This window comes from Pristiophorus japonicus, chromosome X (genome assembly GCF_044704955.1).
Source record: "Pristiophorus japonicus isolate sPriJap1 chromosome X, sPriJap1.hap1, whole genome shotgun sequence".
In the NCBI taxonomy this organism is placed as follows: Eukaryota; Metazoa; Chordata; class Chondrichthyes; family Pristiophoridae; genus Pristiophorus; species Pristiophorus japonicus.
Genome location: NC_092010.1, coordinates 6,209,349 through 6,231,335, shown reverse-complemented (window position 1 = coordinate 6,231,335; position 21,987 = coordinate 6,209,349). Strand labels below are relative to the sequence as shown.

Sequence of the window (21,987 nt, the reverse complement as noted above, 5' to 3'; positions counted from 1 at the left end):
TTCAGTGGGTCCAATGGCGTCAGTTCAGTGGGTGCAATGTCGTCAGTTCAGTGGGTGCAATATCGTCAGTTCAGTGGGTGCCATGTTGTCAGTTCAGTGGGTGCCATGTAGTCAGTTCAGTGGGTGCAATGTGGTCAGTTCAGTGGGTGCAATGTAGTCAGTTAAGTGGGTACAATGCAGTCAGTTCAGTGGGTGCACTGCAGTCTGTTCAGTGGGTGCAATGTAGTCAGTTCAGTGGGTGCAATGCAGTCAGTTCAGTGGGCGCAATGCAGTCAGTTCAGTGGGTGCAATGTAGTCAGTTCATTGCGTGCAATATCGTCAGTTCAGTGGCTGCAATATCGTCAGTTCAGTGGCTGCAATATCGTCAGTTCAGTGGGTGCAGTATAGTCAGTTCAGTGGGTGCAAAGTGGTCAGTTCACTGGGTGCAATGTAGTCAGTTCAGTGGGTGCAATATAGTCAGTTCAGTGGGTGCAGTGTAGTCAGTTCAGTGGGTGCAATATGGTCAGTTCAGTTGGTGCAGTATCGTCAGTTCAGTGGGTCCAATATCGTCAGTTCAGTGGGTGCAATATAGTCAGTTCAGTGGGTGCAATATAGTCAGTTCAGTGGGTGCAGTATAGTCAGTTCAGTGGGTGCAATGTTGTCAGTGCAGTGGGTGCAGTATCGTCAGTGCAGTGGGTGCAATGTAGTCAGTTCAGTGGGTGTAGTGCAGTCAGTTCAGTGGGTGCAATATAGTCAGTTCAGTGGGTGCAGTGTAGTCAGTTCAGTGGGTGCAGTGCAGTCAGTTCAGTGGGTGCAATGTAGTCAGTTCAGTATGTGCAGTATCGTCAGTTCAGTGGGTGCAATGCAGTCAGTTCAGTGGGTGCAATGTAGTCAGTTCCGTGGGTGCAATGTAGTCAGTTCAGTGGGTGCAATGTAGTCAGTTCAGTGGGTGCAATGTAGTCAGTTCAGTGGGTGCAATATAGTCAGTTCAGTGGGTGCAGTGGAGTCAGTTCAGTGGGTGCAATATGGTCAGTTCAGTGGGTGCAGTATCGTCAGTTCAGTGGGTGCAATATCGTCAGTTCAGTGGGTGCAGTGTAGTCAGTTCAGTGGGTGCAATGTAGTCAGTTCAGTGGGTGCAGTGTAGTCAGGTCAGTGGGTGCAATGTTGTCAGTTCAGTGGGTGCAGTATCGTCAGTGCAGTGGGTGCAATGCAGTCAGTTCAGTGGGTGCAATGCAGTCAGTTCAGTGGATGCAATGCAGTCAGTTCAGTGGGTGCACTGTAATCAGTTCAGTGGGTGCAATGTAGTCAGTTCAGTGGGTGCAATGTAGTCCGTTCAGTGGGTGCAATGTAGTCAGTTCAGTGGGTGCAATGTAGTCAGTTCAGTGGGTGCAATGTAGTCAGTTCAGTGGGTGCAGTGTAGTTAGTTCAGTGGGTGCAGTGTAGTCAGTTCAGTGGGTGCAGTTTGGTCAGTTCAGTGGGTGCAGTATAGTCAGTTCAGTGGGTGCAAAGTAGTCAGTGCAGTGGGTGCAGTGCAATGGGTGCAATGCAGTTAGTTCAGTGGGTGCAATATAGTCAGTTCAGTGGGTGCAATGCAGTCAGTTCAGTGGGTGCAATGTAGTCAGTTCAGTGGGTGCAATGTAGTCAGTTCAGTGGGTGCAATGTAGTCAGTTCAGTGGGTGCAATGTAGTCAGTTCAGTGGGTGCAATGTAGCCAGTTCAGTGGGTGCAATTTGGTCAGTTCAGTGGGTGCATTGTAATCAGTTCAGTGGGTGCAATGTTGTCAGTTCAGTGGGTGCAGTATCGTCAGTGCAGTGGGTGCAATGTAGTCAGTTCAGTGGGTGCAGTGTAGTCACTTCAGTGGGTGCAATATGGTCAGTTCAGTGGGTGCAGTATCGTCAGTTCAGTGGGTGCAATATCGTCAGTTCAGTGCGTACAATGTTGTCAGTTCAGTGGGTGCAGTATCGTCAGTGCAGTGGGTGCAATGTAGTCAGTTCAGTGGGTGCAGTGTAGTCACTTCAGTGGGTGCAATATGGTCAGTTCAGTGGGTGCAGTATCGTCAGTTCAGTGGGTGCAATATCGTCAGTTCAGTGGGTGCAGTATAGTCAGTTCAGTGGGTGCAATGTTGTCTGTTCAGTGGGTGCAGTATAGTCAGCTCAGTGGGTGCAACGTAGTCAGTTCAGTGGATGCAATGCAGTCAGTTCAGTGGGTGCAATGCTGTCAGTTCAGTGGGTGCAGTATCGTCTGTGCAGTGGGTGCAATGTAGTCAGTTCAGTGGGTGCAATATAGTCAGTTCAGTGGGTGCAATATAGTCAGTTCAGTGGGTGCAATGTAGTCAGTTCAGTGGGTGCAATATAGTCAGTTCATTGGGTGCAATGTAGTCAGTTCAGTGGGTGCAGTGTAGTCAGTTCAGTGCCTGCAATGTCGTCAGTTCAGTGGGTGCACTATAGTCAGTTCAGTGGGTGCAGTGTAGTCAGTTAAGTGGGTGCAATATAGTCAGTTCATTGGGTGCATTGTAGTCAGTTCAGTGGGTGCAATGTAGTCAGTTCAGTGGGTGCAATGTAGTCAGTTCAGTGCCTGCAATGTCGTCAGTTCAGTGGGTGCAATGTCGTCAGTTCAGTGGGTACAATGTAGTCAATTCAGTGGGTGCAGTGTAGTCAGTTCAGTGGGTGCAATGTAGTCAGTTCAGTGGGTGCAATATAGTCAGTTCAGTGGGTACAGTGTTGTCAGTTCAGTGGGTGCAATATGGTCAGTTCAGTGGGTGCAGTATCGTCAGTTCAGTGGGTGCAATATCGTCAGTTCAGTGGGTGCAGTATAGTCAGTTCAGTGGGTGCAATGTTGTCAGTTCAGTGGGTGCAGTATCGTCAGTGTAGTGGGTGCAATGCAGTCAGTTCAGTGGATGCAATGCAGTCAGTTAGGTGGGTGCAATGTAGTCAGTTCAGTGCGTGCAATATCGTCAGTTCAGTGGGTGCAATGCAGTCAGTTCAGTGGGTGCAATGCAGTCAGTTCAGTGGGTGCAATGTAGTCAGTTCAGTGGGTGCAATGTAGTCAGTTCAGTGGGTGCAATGTAGTCAGTTCAGTGGGTGCAATGTAGTCAGTTCAGTGGGTGCAGTGGAGTCAGTTCAGTGGGTGCAATATGGTCAGTTCAGTGGGTGCAGTATCGTCAGTTCAGTGGGTGCAATGTAGTCAGTTCAGTGGGTGCAATGTAGTCAGTTCAGTGGGTGCAATGTAGTCAGTTCAGTGGGTGCAATATAGTCAGTTCAGTGGGTGCAGTGGAGTCAGTTCAGTGGGTGCAATATGGTCAGTTCAGTGGGTGCAGTATCGTCAGTTCAGTGGGTGCAATATCGTCAGTTCAGTGGGTGCAATATGGTCAGTTCAGTGGGTACAGGAAAGTCAGTTCAGTGAGTGCAGTGTAGTCAGTTCAGTGGGTGCAATATAGTCAGTTCAGTGAGTGCAGTGTAGTCAGTTCAGTGGGTGCAGTGTAGTCAGGTCAGTGGGTGCAATGTTGTCAGTTCAGTGGGTGCAGTATCGTCAGTGCAGTGGGTGCAATGCAGTCAGTTCAGTGGGTGCAATGCAGTCAGTTCAGTGGATGCAATGCAGTCAGTTCAGTGGGTGCACTGTAGTCAGTTCAGTGGGTGCAATGTAGTCAGTTCAGTGGGTGCAATGTAGTCAGTTCAGTGGGTGCAATGTAGTCAGTTCAGTGGGTGCAATATAGTCAGTTCAGTGGGTGCAATATAGTCAGTTCAGTGGGTGCAATATCGTCAGTTCAGTGGGTGCAATATCGTCAGTTCAGTGGGTGCACTGTCGTCAGTTCAGTGGGTGCACTGTCGTCAGTTCAGTGGGTGCAATGTAGTCAGTTCAGTGGGTGCAATGCAGTCAGTTCAGTGGGTGCAATGTAGTCAGTTCAGTGGGTGCAATGTAGTCAGTTCAGTGGGTGCAATGTAGTCAGTTCAGTGGGTGCAATGTAGTCAGTTCAGTGGGTGCAATGTAGTCAGTTCAGTGGGTGCAATGTTGTCAGTTCAGTGGGTGCAATGTAGTCAGTTCAGTGGGTGCAAGGGAGTCAGTTCAGTGGGTGCAATGTAGTCCGTTCAGTGGGTGCAATGTAGTCAGTTCAGTGGGTGCAATGTAGTCAGTTCAGTGGGTGCAATGTAGTCAGTTCAGTGGGTGCAGTGTAGTCAGTTCAGTGGGTGCAGTGTAGTCAGTTCAGTGGGTGCAGTTTGGTCAGATCAGTGGGTGCAGTATAGTCAGTTCAGTGGGTGCAAAGTAGTCAGTGCAGTGGGTGCAGTGTAGTCAGTGCAGTGGGTGCAATGTGGTCAGTTCAGTGGGTGCAATATAGTCAGTTCAGTGGGTGCAATGTAGTCAGTTCAGTGGGTGCAATGTAGTCAGTTCAGTGGGTGCAATGTAGTCAGTTCAGTGGGTGCAATGTAGTCAGTTCAGTGGGTGCAATGTAGTCAGTTCAGTGGGTGCAATGTAGTCAGTTCAGTGGGTGCAATGTGGTCAGTTCAGTGGGTGCATTGTTGTCAGTTCAGTGGGTGCAATATGGTCAGTTCAGTGGGTGCCGTACAGTCAGTTCAGTGGGTGCAATGTTGTCAGTTCAGTGGGTGCAGTATCGTCAGTGCAGTGGGTGCAATGTAGTCAGTTCAGTGGGTGCAGTGTAGTCACTTCAGTGGGTGCAATATGGTCAGTTCAGTGGGTGCAGTATCGTCAGTTCAGTGGGTGCAATATCGTCAGTTCAGTGGGTGCAGTATAGTCAGTTCAGTGGGTGCAATGTTGTCTGTTCAGTGGGTGCAGTATAGTCAGCTCAGTGGGTGCAACGTAGTCAGTTCAGTGGATGCAATGCAGTCAGTTCAGTGGGTGCAATGCTGTCAGTTCAGTGGGTGCAGTATCGTCTGTGCAGTGGGTGCAATGTAGTCAGTTCAGTGGGTGCAATATAGTCAGTTCAGTGGGTGCAATATAGTCAGTTCAGTGGGTGCAATGTAGTCAGTTCAGTGGGTGCAATATAGTCAGTTCATTGGGTGCAATATAGTCAGTTCAGTGGGTGCAGTGTAGTCAGTTCAGTGCCTGCAATGTCGTCAGTTCAGTGGGTGCACTATAGTCAGTTCAGTGGGTGCAGTGTAGTCAGTTAAGTGGGTGCAATATAGTCAGTTCATTGGGTGCATTGTAGTCAGTTCAGTGGGTGCAATGTAGTCAGTTCAGTGGGTGCAATGTAGTCAGTTCAGTGCCTGCAATGTCGTCAGTTCAGTGGGTGCAATGTCGTCAGTTCAGTGGGTACAATGTAGTCAATTCAGTGGGTGCAGTGTAGTCAGTTCAGTGGGTGCAATGTAGTCAGTTCAGTGGGTGCAATATAGTCAGTTCAGTGGGTACAGTGTTGTCAGTTCAGTGGGTGCAATATGGTCAGTTCAGTGGGTGCAGTATCGTCAGTTCAGTGGGTGCAATATCGTCAGTTCAGTGGGTGCAGTATAGTCAGTTCAGTGGGTGCAATGTTGTCAGTTCAGTGGGTGCAGTATCGTCAGTGTAGTGGGTGCAATGCAGTCAGTTCAGTGGATGCAATGCAGTCAGTTAGGTGGGTGCAATGTAGTCAGTTCAGTGCGTGCAATATCGTCAGTTCAGTGGGTGCAATGCAGTCAGTTCAGTGGGTGCAATGCAGTCAGTTCAGTGGGTGCAATGTAGTCAGTTCAGTGGGTGCAATGTAGTCAGTTCAGTGGGTGCAATGTAGTCAGTTCAGTGGGTGCAATGTAGTCAGTTCAGTGGGTGCAATGTAGTCAGTTCAGTGGGTGCAGTGGAGTCAGTTCAGTGGGTGCAATATGGTCAGTTCAGTGGGTGCAGTATCGTCAGTTCAGTGGGTGCAATGTAGTCAGTTCAGTGGGTGCAATGTAGTCAGTTCAGTGGGTGCAATGTAGTCAGTTCAGTGGGTGCAATATAGTCAGTTCAGTGGGTGCAGTGGAGTCAGTTCAGTGGGTGCAATATGGTCAGTTCAGTGGGTGCAGTATCGTCAGTTCAGTGGGTGCAATATCATCAGTTCAGTGGGTGCAATATGGTCAGTTCAGTGGGTACAGGAAAGTCAGTTCAGTGAGTGCAGTGTAGTCAGTTCAGTGGGTGCAATATAGTCAGTTCAGTGAGTGCAGTGTAGTCAGTTCAGTGGGTGCAGTGTAGTCAGGTCAGTGGGTGCAATGTTGTCAGTTCAGTGGGTGCAGTATCGTCAGTGCAGTGGGTGCAATGCAGTCAGTTCAGTGGGTGCAATGCAGTCAGTTCAGTGGATGCAATGCAGTCAGTTCAGTGGGTGCACTGTAGTCAGTTCAGTGGGTGCAATGTAGTCAGTTCAGTGGGTGCAATGTAGTCAGTTCAGTGGGTGCAATGTAGTCAGTTCAGTGGGTGCAATATAGTCAGTTCAGTGGGTGCAATATAGTCAGTTCAGTGGGTGCAATATCGTCAGTTCAGTGGGTGCAATATCGTCAGTTCAGTGGGTGCACTGTCGTCAGTTCAGTGGGTGCAATGCAGTCAGTTCAGTGGGTGCAATGCAGTCAGTTCAGTGGGTGCAATGTAGTCAGTTCAGTGGGTGCAATGTAGTCAGTTCAGTGGGTGCAATGTAGTCAGTTCAGTGGGTGCAATGTAGTCAGTTCAGTGGGTGCAATGTAGTCAGTTCAGTGGGTGCAATGTTGTCAGTTCAGTGGGTGCAATGTAGTCAGTTCAGTGCGTGCAAGGGAGTCAGTTCAGTGGGTGCAATGTAGTCCGTTCAGTGGGTGCAATGTAGTCAGTTCAGTGGGTGCAATGTAGTCAGTTCAGTGGGTGCAATGTAGTCAGTTCAGTGGGTGCAGTGTAGTCAGTTCAGTGGGTGCAGTGTAGTCAGTTCAGTGGGTGCAGTTTGGTCAGATCAGTGGGTGCAGTATAGTCAGTTCAGTGGGTGCAAAGTAGTCAGTGCAGTGGGTGCAGTGTAGTCAGTGCAGTGGGTGCAATGTGGTCAGTTCAGTGGGTGCAATATAGTCAGTTCAGTGGGTGCAATGTAGTCAGTTCAGTGGGTGCAATGTAGTCAGTTCAGTGGGTGCAATGTAGTCAGTTCAGTGGGTGCAATGTAGTCAGTTCAGTGGGTGCAATGTAGTCAGTTCAGTGGGTGCAATGTAGTCAGTTCAGTGGGTGCAATGTGGTCAGTTCAGTGGGTGCATTGTTGTCAGTTCAGTGGGTGCAATATGGTCAGTTCAGTGGGTGCCGTACAGTCAGTTCAGTGGGTGCAATGTTGTCAGTTCAGTGGGTGCAGTATCGTCAGTGCAGTGGGTGCAATGTAGTCAGTTCAGTGGGTGCAGTGTAGTCACTTCAGTGGGTGCAATATGGTCAGTTCAGTGGGTGCAGTATCGTCAGTTCAGTGGGTGCAATATCGTCAGTTCAGTGGGTGCAGTATAGTCAGTTCAGTGGGTGCAGTATCGTCAGTTCAGTGGGTGCAGTATAGTCAGTTCAGTGGGTGCAATGTATTCAGTTCAGTGGGTGCACTGCAGTCAGTTCAGTGGGTGCAGTGTAGTCAGTTCAGTGGGTGCAATATAGTCAGTTCAGTGGGTGCAATGTAGTCAGTTCAGTGGGTGCAATGTCGTCAGTTCAGTGGGTACAATGCAGTCAGTTTAGTGGGTGCAATGCAGTCAGTTCAGTGGGTGCAATGTAGTCAGTTCAGTGGGTGCAATATCGTCAGTTCAATGGGTGGAATATTGTCAGTTCAGTGGGTGCAATGTAGTCAGTTCAGTGGGTGCAATGTAGTCAGTTCAGTGGGTGCAATATCGTCAGTTCAGTGGGTGCACTATAGTCAGTTCACTGGGTGCAATGTCGTCAGTTCAGTGGGTGTAATATACTCAGTTCAGTGGGTGCACTGTGGTCAGTTCAGTGGGTGCAATGTCGTCAGTTGAGTGGGTGCAATTTAGTCAGTTCAGTCAGTGCAATATAGTCAGTTCAGTGGGTGCAATATAGTCAGTTCAGTGGGTGCAATATAGTCAGTTCAGTGGGTGCAATATAGTCAGTTCAGTGGGTGCAATATAGTCAGTTCAGTGGGTGCAATATAGTCAGTTCAGTGGGTGCAATATAGTCAGTTCAGTGGGTGCAATATAGTCAGTTCAGTGGGTGCAATATAGTCAGTTCAGTGGGTGCAATATAGTCAGTTCAGTGGGTGCAATGCAGTCAGTTCAGTGGGTCCAATGGCGTCAGTTCAGTGGGTGCAATGTCGTCAGTTCAGTGGGTGCAATATCGTCAGTTCAGTGGGTGCCATGTTGTCAGTTCAGTGGGTGCCATGTAGTCAGTTCAGTGGGTGCAATGTGGTCAGTTCAGTGGGTGCAATGTAGTCAGTTAAGTGGGTACAATGCAGTCAGTTCAGTGGGTGCACTGCAGTCTGTTCAGTGGGTGCAATGTAGTCAGTTCAGTGGGTGCAATGCAGTCAGTTCAGTGGGCGCAATGCAGTCAGTTCAGTGGGCGCAATGTAGTCAGTTCATTGCGTGCAATATCGTCAGTTCAGTGGCTGCAATATCGTCAGTTCAGTGGCTGCAATATCGTCAGTTCAGTGGGTGCAGTATAGTCAGTTCAGTGGGTGCAAAGTGGTCAGTTCACTGGGTGCAATGTAGTCAGTTCAGTGGGTGCAATATAGTCAGTTCAGTGGGTGCAGTGTAGTCAGTTCAGTGGGTGCAATATGGTCAGTTCAGTTGGTGCAGTATCGTCAGTTCAGTGGGTCCAATATCGTCAGTTCAGTGGGTGCAATATAGTCAGTTCAGTGGGTGCAATATAGTCAGTTCAGTGGGTGCAGTATAGTCAGTTCAGTGGGTGCAATGTTGTCAGTGCAGTGGGTGCAGTATCGTCAGTGCAGTGGGTGCAATGTAGTCAGTTCAGTGGGTGTAGTGCAGTCAGTTCAGTGGGTGCAATATAGTCAGTTCAGTGGGTGCAGTGTAGTCAGTTCAGTGGGTGCAGTGCAGTCAGTTCAGTGGGTGCAATGTAGTCAGTTCAGTATGTGCAGTATCGTCAGTTCAGTGGGTGCAATGCAGTCAGTTCAGTGGGTGCAATGCAGTCAGTTCAGTGGGTGCAATGTAGTCAGTTCAGTGGGTGCAATGTAGTCAGTTCAGTGGGTGCAATGTAGTCAGTTCAGTGGGTGCAATATAGTCAGTTCAGTGGGTGCAGTGGAGTCAGTTCAGTGGGTGCAATATGGTCAGTTCAGTGGGTGCAGTATCGTCAGTTCAGTGGGTGCAATATCGTCAGTTCAGTGGGTGCAGTGTAGTCAGTTCAGTGGGTGCAATGTAGTCAGTTCAGTGGGTGCAGTGTAGTCAGGTCAGTGGGTGCAATGTTGTCAGTTCAGTGGGTGCAGTATCGTCAGTGCAGTGGGTGCAATGCAGTCAGTTCAGTGGGTGCAATGCAGTCAGTTCAGTGGATGCAATGCAGTCAGTTAAGTGGGTGCACTGTAATCAGTTCAGTGGGTGCAATGTAGTCAGTTCAGTGGGTGCAATGTAGTCAGTTCAGTGGGTGCAATATAGTCAGTTCAGTGGGTGCAATATCGTCAGTTCAGTGGGTGCAATATCGTCAGTTCAGTGGGTGCACTGTCGTCAGTTCAGTGGGTGCACTGTCGTCAGTTCAGTGGGTGCAATGTAGTCAGTTCAGTGGGTGCAATGTAGTCAGTTCAGTGGGTGCAATGCAGTCAGTTCAGTGGGTGCAATGCAGTCAGTTCAGTGCGTGCAATACCGTCAGTTCAGTGGGTGCAGTATAGTCAGTTCAGTGGGTGCAATGTAGTCAGTTCAGTGGGTGCAATGTAGTCAGTTCAGTGGGTGCAATGTAGTCAGTTCAGTGGGTGCAATGTAGTCAGTTCAGTGGGTGCAATGTTGTCAGTTCAGTGGGTGCAATGTAGTCAGTTCAGTGGGTGCAAGGGAGTCAGTTCAGTGGGTGCAATGTAGTCCGTTCAGTGGGTGCAATGTAGTCAGTTCAGTGGGTGCAATGTAGTCAGTTCAGTTGGTGCAATGTAGTCAGTTCAGTGGGTGCAGTGTAGTCAGTTCAGTGGGTGCAGTGTAGTCAGTTCAGTGGGTGCAGTTTGGTCAGTTCAGTGGGTGCAGTATAGTCAGTTCAGTGGGTGCAAAGTAGTCAGTGCAGTGGGTGCCGTGTAGTCAGTGCAATGGGTGCAATGCAGTCAGTTCAGTGGGTGCAATACAGTCAGTTCAGTGGGTGCAATGCAGTCAGTTCAGTGGGTGCAATGTAGTCAGTTCAGTGGGTGCAATGTAGTCAGTTCAGTGGGTGCAATGTAGTCAGTTCAGTGGGTGCAATGTAGTCAGTTCAGTGGGTGCAATGTAGCCAGTTCAGTGGGTGCAATTTGGTCAGTTCAGTGGGTGCATTGTAGTCAGTTCAGTGGGTGCAATATGGTCAGTTCAGTGGGTGCATTGTAGTCAGTTCAGTGGGTGCAATGTTGTCAGTTCAGTGGGTGCAGTATCGTCAGTGCAGTGGGTGCAATGTAGTCAGTTCAGTGGGTGCAGTGTAGTCACTTCAGTGGGTGCAATATGGTCAGTTCAGTGGGTGCAGTATCGTCAGTTCAGTGGGTGCAATATCGTCAGTTCAGTGGGTACAATGTTGTCAGTTCAGTGGGTGCAGTATCGTCAGTGCAGTGGGTGCAATGTAGTCAGTTCAGTGGGTGCAGTGTAGTCACTTCAGTGGGTGCAATATGGTCAGTTCAGTGGGTGCAGTATCGTCAGTTCAGTGGGTGCAATATCGTCAGTTCAGTGGGTGCAGTATAGTCAGTTCAGTGGGTGCAATGTTGTCTGTTCAGTGGGTGCAGTATAGTCAGTTCAGTGGGTGCAATGTAGTCAGTTCAGTGGATGCAATGCAGTCAGTTCAGTGGGTGCAATGCTGTCAGTTCAGTGGGTGCAGTATCATCTGTGCAGTGGGTGCAATGTAGTCAGTTCAGTGGGTGCAATATAGTCAGTTCAGTGGGTGCAATGTAGTCAGTTAAGTGGGTGCAATATAGTCAGTTCATTGGGTGCAATGTAGTCAGTTCAGTGGGTGCAGTGTAGTCAGTTCAGTGCCTGCAATGTCGTCAGTTCAGTGGGTGCAATATAGTCAGTTCAGTGGGTGCAGTGTAGTCAGTTAAGTGGGTGCAATATAGTCAGTTCATTGGGTGCAATGTAGTCAGTTCAGTGGGTGCAATGTAGTCAGTTCAGTGCCTGCAATGTCGTCAGTTCAGTGGGTGCAATGTCGTCAGTTCAGTGGGTACAATGTAGTCAATTCAGTGGGTGCAGTGTAGTCAGTTCAGTGGGTGCAATGTAGTCAGTTCAGTGGGTGCAATATAGTCAGTTCAGTGGGTACAGTGTTGTCAGTTCAGTGGGTGCAATATGGTCAGTTCAGTGGGTGCAGTATCGTCAGTTCAGTGGGTGCAATATCGTCAGTTCAGTGGGTGCAGTATAGTCAGTTCAGTGGGTGCAATGTTGTCAGTTCAGTGGGTGCAGTATCGTCAGTGTAGTGGGTGCAATGCAGTCAGTTCAGTGGATGCAATGCAGTCAGTTAGGTGGGTGCAATGTAGTCAGTTCAGTGCGTGCAATATCGTCAGTTCAGTGGGTGCAATGCAGTCAGTTCAGTGGGTGCAATGCAGTCAGTTCAGTGGGAGCAATGCAGTCAGTTCAGTGGGTGCAATGTAGTCAGTTCAGTGGGTGCAATGTAGTCAGTTCAGTGGGTGCAATGTAGTCAGTTCAGTGGGTGCAATGTAGTCAGTTCAGTGGGTGCAATATAGTCAGTTCAGTGGGTGCAGTGTGGTCAGTTCAGTGGGTGCAATATGGTCAGTTCAGTGGGTGCAGTATCGTCAGTTCAGGGGGTGCAATATCGTCAGTTCAGTGGGTGCAGTATAGTCAGTTCAGTGGGTGCAATGTTGTCAGTTCAGTGGGTGCAGTATCGTCAGTGCAGTGGGTGCAATGTAGTCAGTTCAGTGGGTTCAAAAAATCAGTTCAGTGGGTGCAGTGTAGTCAGTTCAGTGGGTGCAATGTGGTCAGTTCAGTGGGTGCAATGTGGTCAGTTCAGTGGGTGCAATGTGGTCAGTTCACTGGGTGCAATGTAGTCAGTTCAGTGGGTTCAAAAAATCAGTTCAGTGGGTGCAGTGTAGTCAGTTCAGTGGGTGCAATATAGTCAGTTCAGTGGGTGCAATATAGTCAGTTCAGTGGGTGCAATGTAGTCAGTTCAGTGGGTGCAATGTAGTCTGTTCAGTGGGTGCAATGTAGTCAGTTCAGTGGGTGCAATATCGTCAGTTCAGTGGGTGCAATGTCGTCAGTTCAGCGGGTGCAATGTCGTCAGTTCAGCGGGTGCAATATCGTCAGTTCAATGGGTGCAATATAGTCAGTTCAGTGGGTGCAATATAGTCAGTTCAGTGGGTGCAATGTGGTCAGTTCAGTGGGTACAATGTAGTCAGTTCAGTGGGTGCAATATAGTCAGTTCAGTGGGTGCAATATAGTCAGTTCAGTGGGTGCAATGTAGTCAGTTCAGTGGGTGCAATGTAGTCAGTTCAGTGGGTGCAATGTGGTCAGTTCAGTGGGTGCAATGTAGTCAGTTCAGTGGGTGCAATATAGTCAGTTCAGTGGGTGCAGTGTAGTCAGTTCAGTGGGTGCAATATGGTCAGTTCAGTGGGTGCAGTATCGTCAGTTCAGGGGGTGCAATATCGTCAGTTCAGTGGGTGCAGTATAGTCAGTTCAGTGGGTGCAATGTTGTCAGTTCAGTGGGTGCAGTATCGTCAGTGCAGTGGGTGCAATGTAGTCAGTTCAGTGGGTGCAATGTAGTCAGTTCAGTGGGTGCAATGTCGTCAGTTCAGTGGGTGCAATGTGGTCAGTTCAGTGGGTGCAATGTGGTCAGTTCAGTGGGTGCAATGTAGTCAGTTCAGTGGGTGCAATATAGTCAGTTCAGTGGGTGCAGTGTAGTCAGTTCAGTGGGTGCAATATAGTCAGTTCAGTGGGTGCAATGTGGTCAGTTCAGTGGGTACAATGTAGTCAGTTCAGTGGGTGCAATGCCGTCAGTTCAGTGGGTGCAATGTAGTCAGTTCAGTGGGTGCAATGTAGTCAGTTCAGTGGGTGCAATGTAGTCAGTTCAGTGGGTGCAATGTCGTCAGTTCAGTGGGTGCAATGTCGTCAGTTCAGTGGGTGCAATGTCGTCAGTTCAGTGGGTGCAATGTAGTCAGTTCAGTGGGTGCAATGTAGTCAGTTCAGTGGGTGCAATATAGTCAGTTCAGTGGGTGCAGTGTAGTCAGTTCAGTGGGTGCAATATAGTCAGTTCAGTGGGTGCAGTATAGTCAGTTCAGTGGGTGCAATATAGTCAGTTCAAATAGTGCAATGTAGTCACTTCAGTGGGTGCAATCTCGTCAGTTCAGTGGGTGCAATGTAGTCAGTTCAGTGGGTGCAATGTAGTCAGTTCAGTGGGTGCAATGTACTCAGTTCAGTGGGTGCAGTGTCGTCAGTTCAGTGGGTGCAATATAGTCAGTTCAGTGGGTGCAATGTAGTCAGTTCAATGGGTGCAATATGGTCAGTTCAGTGTGTGCAATATCGTCAGTTCACTGGGTGCAATATAGTCAGTTCAGTGGGTGCAGTATAGTCAGTTCAGTGGGTGCAATGTTGTCAGTTCAGTGGGTGCAGTATAGTCAGTTCAGTGGGTGCAGTATAGTCAGTTCACTGGGTGCAATGTAGTCAGTTCAGTGGGTGCAATGTAGTCAGTTCAGTGGGTGCAGTATAGTCAGTTTACTGGGTGCAATGTAGTCAGTTCAGTGGGTGCAATGTAGTCAGTTCAGTGGGTGCAGTATAGTCAGTTCAGTGGGTGCAGTATAATCAGTTCACTGGGTGCAATGTAGTCAGTTCAGTGGGTGCAATGTCGTCAGTTCAGTGGGTGCAATGTAGTCAGTTCAGTGGGTGCAATGTAGTCAGTTCAGTGGTTGCAATGTAGTCAGTTCAGTGGGTGCAATATCGTCAGTTCAGTGGGTACAATATAGTCAGTTCAGTGGGTACAATATAGTCAGTTCATTGGGTGCAGTACAGTCAGTTCAGTGGGTGCAATGTGGTCAGTTCAGTGGGTGCCGTATCGTCAGTTAAGTGGGTGCAATATAGTCAGTTCAGTGGGTGCAATGTAGTCAGTTCAGTGGGTGCAATATAGTCAGTTCAGTGGGTGCAGTGTCGTCAATTCAGTGAGTGCAATATGGTCAGTTCAGTGGGTGCAGTATCGTCAGTTCAGTGGGTGCAGTATAGTCAGTTCAGTGGGTGCAGTGTCGTCAGTTCAGTGGGTGCAATGTCGTCAGTTCAGTGATTGCAATGTAGTCAGTTCAGTGGGTACAATGCAGTCAGTTCAGTGGGTGTAATGCAGTCAGTTCAGTGGGTGCAATGTCGTCAGTTCAGTGGGTGCAATGTAGTCAGTTCAGTGGGTGCAATGTAGTCAGTTCAGTGGGTGCAATGTAGTCAGTTCAGTGGGTGCAGTATAGTCAGTTCATTGGGTACAATATAGTCAGTTCAGTGGGTACAATATAGTCAGTTCATTGGGTGCAGTATAGTCAGTTCAGTGGGTGCAATGTATTCAGTTCAGTGGGTGCAATATAGTCAGTTCAGTGGGTGCAGTGTCGTCAATTCAGTGAGTGCAATATGGTCAGTTCAGTGGGTGCAGTATCGTCAGTTCAGTGGGTGCAATGTTGTCAGTTCAGTGGGTGCAGTATCGTCAGTGCAGTGGGTGCAATGTAGTCAGTTCAGTGGGTGCAATATAGTCAGTTCAGTGGGTGCAGTGTAGTCAGTTCAGTGGGTGCAATATAGTCAGTTCAGTGGGTGCAATGTAGTCAGTTCAGTGGGTGCAATGTAGTCAGTTCAGTGGGTGCAGTGTCGTCAGTTCAGTGGGTGCAATTTCGTCAGTTCAGTGGGTGTAGTGTCGTCAGTTCAGTGGGTGCAATGTCGTCAGTTCAGTGAGTGCAATGTAGTCAATTCAGTGGGTACAATGCAGTCAGTTCAGTGGGTGTAATGCAGTCAGTTCAGTGGGTGCAATGCAGTCAGTTCAGTGGTTGCAATGTAGACAGTTCAGTGGGTGCAATATCGTCAGTTCAGTGGGTGCAGTATAGTCCGTTCAGTGGGTGCAATGTTGTCAGTTCAGTGGGTGCAATGTTGTCAGTTCAGTGGGTGCAGTGTCGTCAGGTCAGTGGGTGCAAAGTAGTCAGGTCAGTGGGTGCAATATAGTCAGTTCAGTGGGTGCAGTATAGTCAGTTCAGTGGGTGCAATGTAGTCAGTGCAGTGGGTGCAGTGTAGTCAGTTCAGTGGGTGCAATGTAGTAAGTGCAGTGGGTGCAATATAGTCAGTTCAGTGGGTGCAATGCCGTCAGTTCAGTGGGTGCAATGTAGTCAGTTCAGTGGGTGCAATGTAGTCAGTTCAGTGGGTGCAATGCAGTCAGTTCAGTGGGTGCAATGCAGTCAGTTCAGTGGGTGCAATGCAGTCAGTTCAGTGGGTGCAATGCAGTCAGTTCAGTGGGTGCAATGTAGTCAGTTCAATGGGTGCAATATCGTCAGTTCAGTGGGTGCAATCGAGTCAGTTCAGTGGGTGCAATATCGTCAGGTCAGTGGGTGCAATATCATCAGTTCAGTGGGTGCAGTATCGTCAGTTCAGTGGGTGCAGTGTCGTCAGTTCAGTGGGTGCAGTATCGTCAGTGCAGTGGGTGCACTGTAGTCAGTTCAGTGGGTGCAATGTAGTCAGTTCAGTGGGTGCAATGTCGTCAGTTCAGTGGGTGCAGTGTCGTCAGTTCAGTGGGTGCAGTGTCGTCAGTTCAGTGGGTGCAGTGTAGTCAGTTCAGTGGGTGCAATGTAGTCAGTTCAGTGGGTACAGTGCAGTCAGTTCAGTGGGTGCAATATCGTCAGTTCAGTGGGTGCAGTATAGTCAGTTCACTGGGTGCAATGTAGTCAGTTCAGAGGGTGCAAGAAAGTCAGTTCAGTGGGTGCAGTATAGTCAGTTCACTGGGTGCACTGTAGTCAGTTCAGTGGGTGCAATGTAGTCAGTTCAATGGGTGCAATGTAGTCAGTTCAGTGGGTGCAATGTAGTCAGTTCAGTGGGTGCAATGTCGTCAGTTCCGTGGGTGCAATATAGTCAGTTCAGTGGGTGCAGTGTCGTCAGTTCAGTGGGTGCAATATCGTCGGTTCAGTGGGTGCAATGTAGTCTGTTCAGTGGGTGCAATGCAGTCAGTTCAGTGGGTGCAATGCAGTCAGTTCAGTGGGTGCAATGCAGTCAGTTCAGTGGGTGCAATGCAGTCAGTTCAGTGGGTGCAATGCAGTCAGTTCAGTGGGTGCAATGCAGTCAGTTCAGTGGGTGCAATGTAGTCAGTTCAGTGGGTGCATTATAGTCAGTTCACTGGGTGCAGTGTCGTCAGTTCAATGGGTGCACTGTCGTCAGTTCAGTGGGTGCAATGTAGTCAGTTCAGTGGGTGCAGTGTCGTCAGGTCAGTGGGTGCAATGTAGTCAGTTCAGTGGGTGCAGTATCGTCAGTTCAGTGGGTGCAATGTAGTCAGTTCAGTGGGTGCAATGTAGTCAGTTCAGTGGGTACAATGCAGTCAGTTCAGTGGGTGCAATGCAGTCAGTTCAGTGGGTGCAATGCAGTCAGTTCAGTGGGTGCAATGTAGTCAGTTCAGTGGGTGTAATGCAGTCAGTTCAGTGGGTGCAATGCAGTCAGTTCAGTGGGTGCAATATCGTCAGTTCAGTGGGTGCAGTATAGTCCGTTTAGTGGGTGCAATATCGTCAGTTCAGTGGGTGCAGTATAGTCCGTTCAGTGGGTGCAATGTAGTCAGTTCAGTGGGTGCAATGCAGTCAGTTCAGTGGGTGCAATGCAGTCAGTTCAGTGGGTGCAATGCAGTCAGTTCAGTGGGTGCAATGTAGTCAGTTCAGTGGGTGCAATGTAGTCAGTTCAGTGGGTGCAATATAGTCAGTTCAGTGGGTGCAGTGTAGTCAGTTCAGTGGGTGCAATATAGTCAGTTCAGTGGGTGCAGTATAGTCAGTTCAGTGGGTGCAATGTAGTCAGTTCAGTGGGTGCAATGTAGTCAGTTCAAATGGTGCAATGTAGTCACTTCAGTGGGTGCAATATAGTCAGTTCAGTGGGTGCAGTATCTTCAGTTCAGTGGGTGCAATATAGTCAGTTCAGTGGGTGCAATGTAGTCAGTTCAATGGGTGCAATATGGTCAGTTTAGTGTGTGCAATATCGTCAGTTCACTGGGTGCAATATAGTCAGTTCAGTGGGAGCAGTATCGTCAGTTCAGTGGGTGCAATGTTGTCAGTTCAGTGGGTGCAGTATAGTCAGTTCACTGGGTGCAATGTAGTCAGTTCAATGGGTGCCGTATCGTCAGTTCAGTGGGTGCAATATAGTCAGTTCAGTGGGTGCAATATAGTCAGTTCAGTGGGTGCAATGTAGTCAGTTCAGTGGGTGCAGTATAGTTAGTTCAGTGGGTGCAGTCTTGTCAGTTCACTGGGTGCAATGTCGTCAGTTCAGTGGGTGCAATGTAGTCAGTTCAGTGGGTGCAATGTAGTCAGTTCAGTGGGTGCAATGTAGTCAGTTCAGTGGGTGCAGTATAGTCAGTTCATTGGGTACAATATAGTCTGTTCAGTGGGTACAATATAGTCAGTTCATTGGGTGCAGTATAGTCATTTCAGTGGGTGCAATGTATTCAGTTCAGTGGGTGCAATATAGTCAGTTCAGTGGGTGCAGTGTCGTCAATTCAGTGAGTGCAATATGGTCAGTTCAGTGGGTGCAGTATCGTCAGTTCAGTGGGTGCAATGTTGTCAGTTCAGTGGGTGCAGTATCGTCAGTGCAGTGGGTGCAATGTAGTCAGTTCAGTGGGTGCAATATAGTCAGTTCAGTGGGTGCAGTGTAGTCAGTTCAGTGGGTGCAATATAGTCAGTTCAGTGGGTGCAATGTAGTCAGTTCAGTGGGTGCAATGTAGTCAGTTCAGTGGGTGCAGTGTCGTCAGTTCAGTGGGTGCAATTTCGTCAGTTCAGTGGGTGCAGTGTCGTCAGTTCAGTGGGTGCAATGTCGTCAGTTCAGTGAGTGCAATGTAGTCAGTTCAGTGGGTACAATGCAGTCAGTTCAGTGGGTGTAATGCAGTCAGTTCAGTGGGTGCAATGCAGTCAGTTCAGTGGTTGCAATGTAGACAGTTCAGTGGGTGCAATATCGTCAGTTCAGTGGGTGCAGTATAGTCCGTTCAGTGGGTGCAGTGTCGTCAGTTCAGTGGGTGCAATATAGTCCGTTCAGTGGGTACAATGCAGTCAGTTCAGTGGGTGCAATGTAGTCAGTTCAGTGGGTGCAATGTAGTCAGTTCAGTGGGTGCAGTGTAGTCAGTTCAGTGGGTGCAATATCGTCAGTTCAGTGGGTGCAATATAGTCAGTTCAGTGGGTGCAATATCGTCAGTTCAGTGGGTGCAGTGTCGTCAGTTCAGTGGGTGCAGTGTCGTCAGTTCAGTGGGTGCAATATAGTCAGTTCAGTGGGTGCAATGTAGTCAGTTCAGTGGGTGCAATGTAGTCACTTCAGTGGGTGCAGTGTCGTCAGGTCAGTGGGTGCAAAGTAGTCAGGTCAGTGGGTGCAATATAGTCAGTTCAGTGGGTGCAGTATAGTCAGTTCAGTGGGTGGAATGTAGTCAGTGCAGTGGGTGCAGTGTAGTCAGTTCAGTGGGTGCAATGTAGTAAGTGCAGTGGGTGCAATATAGTCAGTTCAGTGGGTGCAATGTAGTCAGTTCAGTGGGTGCAATGTAGTCAGTTCAGTGGGTGCAATGCAGTCAGTTCAGTGGGTGCAATGCAGTCAGTTCAGTGGGTGCAATGCAGTCAGTTCAGTGGGTGCAATGCAGTCAGTTCAGTGGGTGCAATGCAGTCAGTTCAGTGGGTGCAATGCAGTCAGTTCAGTGGGTGCAATGTAGTCAGTTCAGTGGGTACAGTGCAGTCAGTTCAGTGGGTGCAATATCGTCAGTTCAGTGGGTGCAGTATAGTCAGTTCACTGGGTGCAATGTAGTCAGTTCAGAGGGTGCAAGAAAGTCAGTTCAGTGGGTGCAGTATAGTCAGTTCACTGGGTGCACTGTAGTCAGTTCAGTGGGTGCAATGTAGTCAGTTCAATGGGTGCAATGTAGTCAGTTCAGTGGGTGCAATGTAGTCAGTTCAGTGGGTGCAATGTCGTCAGTTCCGTGGGTGCAATATAGTCAGTTCAGTGGGTGCAGTGTCGTCAGTTCAGTGGGTGCAATATCGTCGGTTCAGTGGGTGCAATGTAGTCTGTTCAGTGGGTGCAATGCAGTCAGTTCAGTGGGTGCAATGCAGTCAGTTCAGTGGGTGCAATGCAGTCAGTTCAGTGGGTGCAATGCAGTCAGTTCAGTGGGTGCAATGCAGTCAGTTCAGTGGGTGCAATGCAGTCAGTTCAGTGGGTGCAATGTAGTCAGTTCAGTGGGTGCATTATAGTCAGTTCACTGGGTGCAGTGTCGTCAGTTCAATGGGTGCACTGTCGTCAGTTCAGTGGGTGCAATGTAGTCAGTTCAGTGGGTGCAGTGTCGTCAGGTCAGTGGGTGCAATGTAGTCAGTTCAGTGGGTGCAGTATCGTCAGTTCAGTGGGTGCAATGTAGTCAGTTCAGTGGGTGCAATGTAGTCAGTTCAGTGGGTACAATGCAGTCAGTTCAGTGGGTGCAATGCAGTCAGTTCAGTGGGTGCAATGCAGTCAGTTCAGTGGGTGCAATGTAGTCAGTTCAGTGGGTGTAATGCAGTCAGTTCAGTGGGTGCAATGCAGTCAGTTCAGTGGGTGCAATATCGTCAGTTCAGTGGGTGCAGTATAGTCCGTTTAGTGGGTGCAATATCGTCAGTTCAGTGGGTGCAGTATAGTCCGTTCAGTGGGTGCAATGTAGTCAGTTCAGTGGGTGCAATGCAGTCAGTTCAGTGGGTGCAATGCAGTCAGTTCACTGGGTGCAATGTAGTCAGTTCAGTGGGTGCAATGTAGTCAGTTCAGTGGGTGCACTGTAGTCAGTTCAGTGGGTGCAATATAGTCAGTTCAGTGGGTGCAGTGTAGTCAGTTCAGTGGGTGCAATATAGTCAGTTCAGTGGGTGCAGTATAGTCAGTTCAGTGGGTGCAATGTAGTCAGTTCAGTGGGTGCAATGTAGTCAGTTCAAATGGTGCAATGTAGTCACTTCAGTGGGTGCAATATAGTCAGTTCAGTGGGTGCAGTATCTTCAGTTCAGTGGGTGCAATATAGTCAGTTCAGTGGGTGCAATGTAGTCAGTTCAATGGGTGCAATATGGTCAGTTTAGTGTGTGCAATATCGTCAGTTCACTGGGTGCAATATAGTCAGTTCAGTGGGAGCAGTATCGTCAGTTCAGTGGGTGCAATGTTGTCAGTTCAGTGGGTGCAGTATAGTCAGTTCACTGGGTGCAATGTAGTCAGTTCAATGGGTGCCGTATCGTCAGTTCAGTGGGTGCAATATAGTCAGTTCAGTGGGTGCAATATAGTCAGTTCAGTGGGTGCAATGTAGTCAGTTCAGTGGGTGCAGTATAGTTAGTTCAGTGGGTGCAGTCTTGTCAGTTCACTGGGTGCAATGTCGTCAGTTCAGTGGGTGCAATGTAGTCAGTTCAGTGGGTGCAATGTAGTCAGTTCAGTGGGTGCAATGTAGTCAGTTCAGTGGGTGCAGTATAGTCAGTTCATTGGGTACAATATAGTCTGTTCAGTGGGTACAATATAGTCAGTTCATTGGGTGCAGTATAGTCAGTTCAGTGGGTGCAATGTATTCAGTTCAGTGGGTGCAATATAGTCAGTTCAGTGGGTGCAGTGTCGTCAATTCAGTGAGTGCAATATGGTCAGTTCAGTGGGTGCAGTATCGTCAGTTCAGTGGGTGCAATGTTGTCAGTTCAGTGGGTGCAGTATCGTCAGTGCAGTGGGTGCAATGTAGTCAGTTCAGTGGGTGCAATATAGTCAGTTCAGTGGGTGCAGTGTAGTCAGTTCAGTGGGTGCAATATAGTCAGTTCAGTGGGTGCAATGTAGTCAGTTCAGTGGGTGCAATGTAGTCAGTTCAGTGGGTGCAGTGTCGTCAGTTCAGTGGGTGCAATTTCGTCAGTTCAGTGGGTGCAGTGTCGTCAGTTCAGTGGGTGCAATGTAGTCAGTTCAGTGGGTGCAATATCGTCAGTTCAGTGGGTGCAGTGTAGTCAGTTCAGTGGGTGCAATGTAGTCAGTTCAGTGGGTGCAATGTAGTCAGTTCAGTGGGTGCAATGTAGTCAGTTCAGTGGGTGCAATGTCGTCAGTTCAGTGGGTGCAATGTCGTCAGTTCAGTGGGTGCAGTGTAGTCAGTTCAGTGGGTGCAATGTTGTCAGTTCAGTGGGTGCAATGTCGTCAGTTCAGTGGGTGCAATGTAGTCAATTCAGTGGGTGCAATGTCGTCAGTTCAGTGGGTGCAGTGTAGTCAGTTCAGTGGGTGCAGTGTAGTCAGTTCAGTGGGTGCAATGTAGTCAGTTCAGTGGGTGCAATGTAGTCAGTTCAGTGGGTGCAATGTCGTCAGTTCAGTGGGTGCAATGTCGTCAGTTGTAGTCAGTTCAGTGGGTGCAATGTTGTCAGTTCAGTGGGTGCAATGTCGTCAGTTCAGTGGGTGCAATGTAGTCAATTCAGTGGGTGCAATGTCGTCAGTTCAGTGGGTGCAATGTCGTCAGTTCAGTGGGTGCAATGTCGTCAGTTCAGTGGGTGCAGTATAGCTTTCATCAACAGATGCTGCCAGTTGAGAGCTTTTAGTCATGTCGACTGGCTATCCGACTGTGGAGGCCTGCGCGCCCTGCTTGCGAATGTAAAATTGTGTCGAGCATGTTGACGTCCATGGTTGAACTGCAGATATGCAGTCTTTTGTTGTCGGTGATCCATAAAATCTACCGCTTCACATTCAAAGCGGTTTTGGCCAGCTGTTAGACTTTTACTGTTTCAGCAAACAACAAGGATCAGGTCAGTGCGTTTGGGAGGGGACAGAGAAGGGAAGTAGCACTGAGCCCAAGTGTAAAGAGGAGGATCCATGAGTACAGACTGGAAAACCGTGTACAGTGTGAGCGGACC

General features: G+C 48.9%; 1 protein-coding gene across 1 annotated transcript in view; it reads left to right on the top strand.

Annotated features, from left to right (window-relative positions):
• LOC139240999 (nck-associated protein 1-like) overlaps positions 1–21,987 on the top strand; it is a 394,739-nt gene that overhangs the window by 329,819 nt on the left and 42,933 nt on the right. The window lies entirely within an intron of this gene.